Source organism: Plecotus auritus (assembly GCF_963455305.1).
Source record: "Plecotus auritus genome assembly, chromosome: 3".
NCBI lineage: Eukaryota > Metazoa > Chordata > Mammalia > Chiroptera > Vespertilionidae > Plecotus > Plecotus auritus.
This window is the reverse complement of record NC_137772.1, coordinates 207232755-207244122: the sequence shown is the minus strand read 5'-3', so window position 1 is coordinate 207244122 and position 11368 is coordinate 207232755.

Here is an 11368-nt window from a genome sequence, read left to right as displayed (position 1 = left end):
CTGATTGGCACGATGTCCATTATGCCAGGCCCCTGTCTATGCTCATCTCTTTCTTTAGAGTCTGGACTGACACCATCAATTTCTCAGCTGGTGTTTCCTCCACCTTCAGGAAGGATGGCATTCAAACCACTCCAGAGAAAGAGCCACCTGCAGTTATTTTCACCCACCTCTTCAGGAATAAGGACTGGGGACATCCTTGTGATGTATTATGGTCAGAAGACTACAGGACCAAGGCTAGAAGAATGGGTTCTAGTCCCACTTCTCTCACTTACCTGCTGGTGGCCCGGGAGCAACTATTTCTCCCATCTGATGCTCTTGTTCCTCAGCTCTGAAGAGAGAGATAAGCTTTTGATCTTTTCCCTAAGGTCAATGGGGTACCACCGTGCAGTTCCAAGTGAGACTGTGATGTTCGAATTTGCCAGAGGAGTCACTGACCCAGACAGTTGTGACAGATGCTGTGTGGGTAGGAGAAGGAATGAGTTGGCTCCATTCACATTGTGTCTCAGAGGTGCTGCTGAGATCTGTCTGTGTCTCTGCAAAACAGCTCTCCTAACATCTGATGAGGCTGAAACTTGTTAGGCTTAAGGTTTGACTGTATCAAAGTCCATGTATTTCTGGGAGGGATAACACCTTGGCTTTTATCAGTCACCAACACTGGTGGCCTTGACTGCAATGCCATCTCCTAAAAGGCACTTGGGAAATTTGTGGGAACAGTTTTCTTTTCTTTAAGCATAATTATACCTGAACATTGACTTATTGAAATACTTATGTTTTTATGCCTTTTATCTCTTTCATATTCAGTAAAGCCTTTCATTATTTGTATGAGTACTGGAAGGTGTGGGAAGATAGGCTTTTTGTTGTTGTTGTTGTTGTTATAAAAAAAAGTGTTGGACCACTTCACACCCAAAAGAAAGAAAAGAAAATAACAAGTGTTGGCAAGGATGTGGAGAAATTGGGACTCTTGTGTTCTGTTGGTGAGAATGCAAAATGCTGTGTTTGCTACAGAAAACAGTATAGCAGTTTCTAAAAAATTTAAAATAGAATTACTGTATGATCCAGCAATTCCACTTTTGGGTATATATCCAAAAAAATTGAAGGCAAAGTCTTGAAGAGATATGTGTACACCCATGTTCATAGCAAGATTATTCACAATAATTGAAAGATGCAAGCAATCCAATCAATATTCATCAACTGATAAATGAATAAGCAAAATGTGGTATGTACATACAGTGGAATATAACTAGTACTCAGCCTTAAAAAGCGTTTTCTGACACATGCTATCACACTGATGAATAAAGACATTATACTAAGTGAAATAAGCCAGTCACAAAAAGGCAGATACTGTGTGATTCCACTTCTAGGAGGCTCCTAGAACAGTCAATTTATAGAGCCATTTTGGCCACTGCTTGACACCCAAGAAAGTCCATTTGGAAGGAGGAAGGAGAGAAATGTATCTACCAGCTCCTGTGCCCCATGGATCAAAAGTTAGCCCAATATGCATCAACTTTCTTGGACTTTCAAGCTGAATATGTGGGGTTACCTAGCAGTCCCAAGCAGGCAATAGGAAACCCCTAGATGGGAGCAGAGAGGACAGAGCAGAGAGATGAGGGCCCTTGGGTTGCACCTGCATGGGATCATTTGTATTTTTCACAGAATAAGTGGCCAATGACTAGAGAAACAGGTAAGTCTGGGAGGATCTGAGGTGGCTCAACAAATAAAGATGACAGATTCTATAAATAAGAAAGAAAATTGGTAGGTTCCACTTTGATGCCTTAAAAAAAACCTTTACCTGTAAAATGTACGATATATAAATTGCATTCTGCAATTCAGCTGTCCCTATTTTTTAAAACTCTTAAATACCTTTCCTATGCAAGAGTTTTACCTCTGCCTCTTCAAACTACCAAGTAAGCATGTAGGACTCGATTATCTCTAAATTACCCATCTTCCATCTCTAATTTTGCTGTAAATACTCAATCCCGTTGAGTACAGGCCAGATTGGAAATGTTGTGTCTCAGTTTCTAAACCTAATTTCTCACAACTTTTTTTTGCTGCTGACTTCACAGTGAGCTTCCTGTCACAAGATTTTGGCTCCCCACATTCACAGTCCCTTCTATGGGTGTAACCAAATAAGACCACTTCTGCTTTGTTGAAAGTACTTTCTCCTTTCCTTTCAGCCTGACTTTGAGCTATTTTCAGAGCTTCACTCTATAATAGATTGGTTCTAGGAATATTTTTTTTTATTTTTAACATGTTTGGAGGATTTTTTTTCTTAGAACTCTCTCTGGCCACCCACCTTTCCCCCATGATGGTTTAGCTATGTTAGTCCTACTTTCTGACACTTCTTGACAATCTTGAAATCTTTGTCCTTCTTGATAACTATTTCTCTTTCTATCATTTTCCTTTCTTAGGCATCACCTCCCAAAGAGTGCCCCTAAAGTATGTTATGAGCCATTGGTGTCTCTCATTCATTGTCTCTTATTTGCAATGTTCTGAGGATTTTGACTCTGTCACTTATGTGTGTGTTGAGCATCTTACAAAGAGCTGATCTGGGAATCATGCCCAGGTGTGTCAAACTTGTTCAAGAATGTCTACATGTGTAAGTGTCTTGTGATCTGTATATGTCTAGGAGACTTGGTGCAGGACTGAATGCCAGAACCACTTGAAAATGATTCTCAGGTTATCAATTTAGCTTGAAAATGAAGAAAGACTGTTTAACTGTATATACTTGCTATATACCATGGATTATTCTAGATCCTTTCCATAAATTCATGATATAGTTATTTTTACAGAATGATACAAGAAGATAGCTATTTTTAATTCCTGTTTTTAAATGGAAAAATCAAGGATCAGAGGAGTTAAATATCTTTCCCAAGTTCTCACAGCTAGTAAGTGGCAGCATCAGGGTCCAAGTCCACCTTGTGGGAGGGCATCCTTGCTGTGTAGCCTTACCCATCATTCCAGGGAAGGGATTAGATTAGGGAAACTCCTGTGATTTCTCCTGGGTCATAAGGAATAGGTGGAGTTTGTGCTTGAACCACCGGTGTTTTGCTTTAGCCCCTATCTTTAAAAAACATTTTTTATTGATTTCAGAGAAGGGAGAGGGAGAGAAAGATAGAACATCCATGATGAGAGAGAATCATTGATCAGTTGCCTTCTGCATGCCTCCCATTGGAGACTGAGCCTGCAACCCAGGCATGTGCCCTGACCAGGTATCAAACCATGACTTCCTGATTCATAGGTTGAAGCTTAACCACTGAGCAACACCGGCCAGGCAAAGTCCCAACCTTTAGAGGGGTAGCTAACAGCATCCATAGGCATGTACCCCTACCGTCCTTGAAACCTGGAACTTAGAAAGGGTCCTCCTTCTTTCCTTCTCCAGCCTGCCTCAGAGGAATAGGTGTCTCTTGTTCTCCTTGATCTTCTGGGAAGATGTTCTAACTCTTTCCCTCTTAACCCATTTAGTGGGATAGTAGTAAGTGGGCAGGGGAAGCTCTAGATATCATGGAGTCCAGGTTTCTCACTCCACGGATTTGAAAACTGAGGCTCTGGGAGGGAAGAGGAGTTGCTCAGGTCACCCAGCTGTTTAGTGGAAGAATGAGTGAATCAGATCCTCTTTTCTCGACTCTTACTTGAGTGCTCTCTCTGCCTACAAGGATATTAGCTCCTGGTCATAGCAATACTTTCAATGATATAGAGGAATAATGATTTTCTGGCTATTAAAAATAATAAACTCTCCAGAATGTCTCATTTCCTTAATTATTCACATTATTCAAAATTATATCCTTTCAACATTTAAAAATTATAGAATTAACAGTAAAGCTAAAAAATAACCCCAGTGCTGACTATACGTATTGAGGTACACCCCATGGCCTCTGAGCATTATGACCAGTCAAGTAGAAGCTGGTTGGACCCCTGTGGGTCTGATCCTCTCCCCTTATAATAGGATTATAAAGCACTTCACTTCTGTGACCACTATTGGAACCAGATTTTCTTTCTCACCAGAGAATCCCTTTTAGGAGTAGCCAAGGGCCAGTGGGTCTTACCATTTATCACTTGTTTCAAGGGCTTTCACTTTGATCTGGGGATAATTTGGTGTGTTTGAAAGAGGCATAAGCCTTTTGTCTAATCTGGGGAACAAAGTATAGAATCCAGTGGCCGGAAGTCCTGGGTTTATTTTTCTTAAGCAAACCCATGAATTCATCATCAATTCAGGGAGAAACAAAGAAGGGGTTTCAGGAAGCCATTCCCAGCTGTTGGGTGCTCATTAAAAAATAATAATAATAAGAGAAAAAAAAAAAAGAGACTGATGGGCTGAAGAAGTGCTGGTGACCCAGATCCCAGCAGAAGAGGGAAACATTCCTCATTGTGAGCCAGTTGTAGAGTTGTTAGAACCTCTCCCTCCCAGGTCTCAGCTCCCATAAGTCTGGCCTGGTTTGGGCCACTGGCCCTAATGGACTCTGAAGTTCTACAAGGACTTAATTTAGCATGAGGGAGGAGAGTATAGGTTGTCAGATTGACATCTGATTGCTCTTCTGAGTAGAGTCTGGGGAGCTTAAATCTTGGAGGAATGAGAAACACATGCATTTCAGCGCCATTCAGAAGCTGCATGGATTTATCCTGAGACAAAGGGCTGTGGACTTTTCTTGAACTTTAAAAGACAGATGGGCCCGGCTGACATGGCTCAGTGGTTGAGCATCAGCCTATAAACCAAGAGGTCACAATTTGATTCTGGGTCAGGCACATGCCTGGGTTATGGCTTGATCCCCAATGGGGGTGAGCAGGAGGCAGCCGATCAATGATTCTTTCTCATCATTGATGTTTCTATTATCTCTCTCCCTCTACCTTCCTCTCTGAAATTAATAGAAATATATGTATTTTTAAAAAGACAGACTCAATATATGAAAGTGAGTTCTGGTCATGCTAATGCTTCATCATTTCTATTATTACTGATTTTTATAAATATAATTCTCCTTGTGAATATATAGATTATCTTTATGCAAATGACATGAGGAGCCAAAGCACTATTTTGCCCATTGCTACAAATATTATTGATTTAAAATATCTATTCTATGAATGGAATGTTGGGTTTTGAGTCTTGGATGCTATGCCCACCTTGAGTTTAAATTTACTTTTGAAGAATTTTACTTTTACTTCAGCAGGACTTGCTGCCTTTTGTGATCTTGAAGGCTGAGCACTGCATATGCCATAAATGATCTAGGAGAACTGGGCCCAATTCCTCTTTCCCCTCCTCCTCCTCTCTCTCCTCCTCCTTCTTCTCTTCCTTCTTCTTCATTCTACTGCCTTTTCTGTTTGTTTTTATTAAACTTTTACAAAGTGTTTTGAAATGTGCTTGCTCTAAAAAGGGAAAGCATATAGAAAATCCTTGATTTTCAAGAAAGCTATAATGAAAATCAACATACACAAAGGTGAAAATATTGACGATTCATTATGAAGGTCAATTTGGGATTTTAATTGTTCATAATTGATGCACTTACTATAATCTTTAAGAAGTAATTCCTCATACATAGAGATTAAAATGTTATACACAGGTATATATCTAACTTGTAACAGAACTAGGGACAAACCCGAGTATCTCCACTCAGATTTCATTAGCTTTACAATATACTTCAGCTTGAGTAGAACCATTGTTTCCAGGTATTGAAGTGGGTTTGATCGATAATTAAGATTCTAATTACTCCCAATATCTCCCTGAAGGAGATATGCCCTTGGCTCCGATCTAACCAGCCCACCTTACCAATTCTAGGTGTCTTCCCATCACAGAGTGAATAGGGACATGCCAATGATACCAGCCACTGGGCAGATTTTCTAGGATCTCCATAGATGTTTTAAAAAACACAGGCTTTCTGATGTACCTCAGTGGAATATAGTAGGATGTTTTATTAGGAAGAATACTGGATGCAAAGTCAAATAGACATGGCTTCATATTTTGGCTTTCCACTTATTAATTCTGTGACCCCATAAAAATCTCAACATAAAAATTCTTTTCTTTCAATTTAATAAATCTTTATTGTTCAGATTATTACAATTGTTCCTCTTTTTTCCCCCATAGCTCCCCTCCACCCGGTTCCCACCCCACCCTTTGCCCTTACCCCCTCCCCCCCAGCCACTGTCCTCATCCATAGGTGTACGATTTTTGTCCAGTCTCTTCCTGCACCCTCCATACCCCTTTCCTCCGAGAATTGTCAGTCCACTCCTTTCTATGCCCCTGATTCTATTATATTCGCCAGTTTATTCTGTTCATCAGATTTTTTTATTCACTTGATTTTTAGATTCACTTGTTGATAGATATGTATTTGTTATTCATAATTTTTATCTTTACCTTTTTCTTCTTCTTCCTCTTCTTAAAGACTACCTTTCAGCATTTCATATAATACTGGTTTGGTGGTGATGAACTCCTTTAGCTTTTTCTTATCTGTGAAGCTCTTTATCTGACCTTCAATTCTGAATGATAGCTTTGCTGGGTAGAGTAATCTTGGTTGTAGGTTTTTGCTATTCATCACTTTGAATATTTCTTGCCACTCCCGTCTAGCCTGCATAGTTTCTGTTGAGAAATCAGCTGACAGTTGTATGGGTGTTCCCTTGTAGGTAACTAACTGTTTTTCTCTTGCTGCTTTTAATATTCTCTCTTTGTCTTTTGCTCTTGGAATTTTAATGATGATGTGTCTTGTTGTGGTCCTCTTTGGATTCCTTTTGTTTGGGGTTCTGTGTGCTTCCTGGACTTGTAAGTCTATTTCTTTCACCAGGTGGGGGAAGTTTTCTGTCATTATTTCTTCAAATAGGTTTTCAGTATCTTGCTCTCTCTCTTGTTCTGGCACCCCCATAATTCAGATGTTGGTACGCTTGAAGTTGTCCTAGAGGCTCCTTACACTATATTCATATTTTTGGATTCTCTTTTCTTTTTGCTTTTTCAGTTGGGTGTTTTTTGCTTTTTTGTATTTCAAATCTTTGACTTGATTCTTGCGATCCTCTAGTCTGCTGTTAGATCTCTGTATAATATTTTTTATTTCAGTCAGTGTATACTTAATTTCTAGTTGGTCCTTTTTTATATCCTCGAGGGTCTTGCTAAATTTATCAGCCTTTTCTAGGAAATTCTTGAAAAACCTTATAACCATGGTTTTGAACTCTATATCCAGTCGTTTGCTTTCCTCCATTTCTTTCATTTGTGATCTGTTTCTTTGTCTCTGCATTTTGGCTGCTTCCCTGAGTTGATAGAGTGGCTTTGTGTGCTAGGTGTCCTATAGGGCCCAGTGGCTCAGCCTCCCCAGTTACCTGAGGTGGACACTCTTGGTGCACCCCTTTGTGGGCTGTGTGCACAGTCTTGTTGTAGTTAAGCCTTGATTGTTGTTGGTATCACTGGGAGGAATTGGCCTCCAGGCCAATTGGCTGTGAGGATCAGCTGTATCTACGCTGGGAGAACTTCTGTGCTGGAGACACCCTTATGGGAGAAGACTTGCAAAAGCCTCTGTGCTCAGCTTGGATGGGGCGGAGTCTCAGGGCGGAGCAGACAGCATTGGTTTCCCATCAGCCCTGCCCTAATAGGCCCCTGTGTCTCAGTGTCCTGTGGTAATAGCTGCAAGCACCTCTGAGAGAAAGCTTCCCTCGAGTTTCGCCTGCTGCCAGACAGTCCAGTTTCTCCCCGAATGAGTCTGGGTCCCCAGAGTCTCACTTGGAACTGGAGTTCAGTATATTTGGGAGCTTTTGTCTCCCTCCCACTTGAGAAAGCCAGCCATGTACTCAGTTGCCTGCCCTCTCCGTGTGCGCGTGTGCGCGCGCGCGCGCGCGCGCGCGCCTCAGTACCTCTGCCTTCTGTAGTTCCTCTGAGTCTCAGTGTGCTTTTCTCTTTCCTGACAGTCCAGTTTCACCCGGTATGAGTCTGGGTCCCCAGAGTCTCGCCTGGAACTGGAGTTCAGCGCAGTCGGGAGCTTTTGTCTCCCTCCCGCTTGAGAAAGCCAGCTGTGCACTCAGTTGCCAGTTCTCTCCATGCACACGTCTCAGTACCTCTGCCTCCTGCAGCTCCTCTGAGTCTCAGTGTGCTTTTCTCTTTCCTTCTAGTTGTAGAATTTCCACTCAGCCAGCCTTCCTGTGGTTCTGGATGATGTCTGTTTTGTCTTTTAGTTGTGCGAGGCAGCAGTTTAGGTGTTTACCTATGCCGCCATCTTGGTTTATCCCTCAACATAAAAATTCTTAATAAAATATTAGTAATTCTCTCCATATATAATTTATATACAATATTTATGACCAAGTAAGTATGTAATATTTAATATATAATGTATTAAAAGATATACTATTATGACCAAATAAACTTATTCAGGAAAGCAAAATTTATTTAATATTAAAAATTCAATTAATATAACTTACCACATTAATCTACAAATCATATCTATAGATACAGAGAAAACATTTCACAATATTTAACACTTATTCATGGAATATAAGAGAAACATACCTTCAACAACCTAGGAATAGAAGGGAACTTCTTTCATCTGATAATATCTATGAAAAACTTGTATTTTGCAGCATATGGAACAGTGAAATATTGGATGCTTTCACCCTAATATTAGGAGGCTCCCAGGTTGGACAGGCAGGGAAATCCTTGAGATGTTTGAGTTTATCAAGAAAGCTTCATGGAGTTCTTTTGCATTACACAATTTCAGGGCAACCATATACAGAATAAAATGGACTGTGCAACACAGAGGCCTTAGTTTCGTGGTGGATGTTGGGATTTTATAAGCAGCTTGAACAATGGAAGAGAGAGGAAAAGGGAGAAAGAGAGAGATATTTTCTGAGGTTTAGCTGTGGAAATAACTCACAACTGAATGAGGGAAGATTGTCTATTGGTGAAAGAATACCTTCTTCTCAACTCACTTTGGTCAGAACCTTTCCAAAGTTCCAGGCCCAGATCTCTTGCTAATCTATTTCAGCCTGAAAATAGGACTGAAGAGGAAGGTAAAGAAACTGAAATTGCTTTGCTTGGAGTAATGGAGGCCAAAGGGATGACTCAATAAAGCATTTAAACCCAGGAAAGGTCATTTTACAGACTGTGGTGACCAGCTGTCCTCTAACTCCCATGACTGCAAAACAAGTTTTTAATTCATGGCAGTTCATGACTCATTTTAGAAAGCTATTGTGAATGGTTGACCCCATGCCAATTTATTTATACTCTAGTTAGCTCCATAAAAGGGTTTGAGGAGGCAGCATTTGAACTATTTATTTATTTTTAAAACATATATTTTTATTGATTTCAGAGAGGAAGGGAGAGGGAGAGGTAGAAACAACAGTGATGAGAGAGAATCATTGATTGGCTACCTCCTGCATGACTCACACTGGGGATGGAGCTCACCACCCAGGCATGTCCCCCAACCAGGAATCGAACTACTGAGCCATGCTGGCTGGGCCCATATATAGCCTTTAGGTAGGTTGTCCAAGATACCTTTGAACCCCAAAAGACTGAGAACCATGGTACCAGAGCTATAATTTTGCTGTGACATTTGGCTTGATTCCCAATGCCCAGTAGTGAACTCAGGTCTCTGGATTTGCGTGTAGACTACCTTACCAAATTTTTCAAAAAGGGTCATGCAAGCCAATAGTTAAAAAATAGCTGGTACCACAAATCACTGTTCCTATGGTCTTCTCCCACCAGGACTGATGGAGGAGCATAGGAGCCTCAAATATTCGATCATATTTGCTCAATGTCCAGGTAAGCATTTTTATTTTTATTTTTATTTTTTTACTATCAAACGAAGTCCTTTACAGCTATAGCAAACCATTTGTCTGGATTAATTGGAAGTGGACATGGACATGGTGTCCTAGCTAACATTCTTCATCAGGAGTCTGTCTCTCTTGCAGAATAACATTAAGGCAAGCAGGAGCCAAATTCCATGCAATTAAGTATATATTCAGCACCTTTTGGGGGTGTCAAAATGGAGAGGTTTGAAGAGCCAATAGTCAATAAACATTTATTGTATCCTTCTATGTGCCAGGTCTTTGGCTAGGCTTTGTAGAAGAGTTCTGGAATCAGAAAAAGACTCTGAAATGCTCCTGGGCTAAGACCCTCATTTATGAATAGTAGTCCTGAGACTCAAGGGGTTAGTGACTTGCCAGGTTTCCTCAACATACACATGACAGAGCTGAACCTCAAGTCTTGGTATTTGGACTTTAAAATCTAGTGTGCTCTGTCTTATGATTTGGGGACATTAAAGATACTTCGAGGTTATCTGGTCCAAATGCCTCTTTCAACAGATGAGAAAACAGTTTCACCAAGGTTAGTGTAGCATAATGATTGAAAGATACCAAGACAGGATTCCAGTTTAATTCTGATCCTCTGACCAGTGCCTTTTGTCATATCCTCAGGGGGTCTTTTCCTGCGTTGGTAGGGTAACAGGGCTAGAGATAGGAGAATCATGGCAACCCAGAGATGAGGAAGGGGAAAGAATAGAGAATGACCTCTTTCCTTCATCAGTCTCACAATTTTGCCCAAGGCAGGTCCTATTTGAGTCTTCACTCCACCATTCACAGTCTTGGGCAAATGACTGAGCTTCCCTGAATCTTAGTGTTCTTCATAATACTAGGATAATACTTACCTCTCAAGCTTGTCATAAATATTAAATGTAATTCTTTGTAAAGCATATTGCATTGTGTCTGGTGTGTAGTGTTGGCTCAGCCAACCTTCGTCTCTATGACTTTGCATTTTCCCTTTACTCTTGCCAAAGTCAAGACTGTTTCCTTAGCAAACAGAAGCTGTGAGTACACATTAGCAAGGACACCACTAGAAAGTTAGAATTGTCTACAAAGAATTCAATATTGCCATGGAGGTTAAACTTCCCAAAGTAAAATCCTAGGAAAGGAAGCATTGTGAAGCCACTTCATCAGCCCTAAAAACGTGCTTACCTTTGATTTACAAATTTTATTTCTGAGAATTTATCCTGAAAAATACTCAGAAATATTATGCATGTTTATAATTACATTGCAGTTTATGAAAGAAAACAAAAACTATCTAGCAACTGGATTGGAACCAGTCTCACGACAGATAACACGTACAGAACAGCCTCTTAAAATTGGGTTAATGAGAAATATTTATAGTTAAGTTAAAAATTTAAAAAAATGCTCTAAAACAGAATATGTTGTATGATCCATTTTGCAAGTATATTATATTGCGTATCTGTTGTGCCTGTGTAGTTTTAGATGTAGTGGTAGCGGCAAAGCTCTGTGTTAGCCATACCTTGTCATTTTCCTCCTAGGCACACAGGAAAACAGTATTTCCTAGTCTTCTCCTTGCTGGGAAACCTTGTATGTTGGCCATGAGATTAACTCTGGCCAAAAGAATGTAGGAAAAGTGGTGTACTTAGAG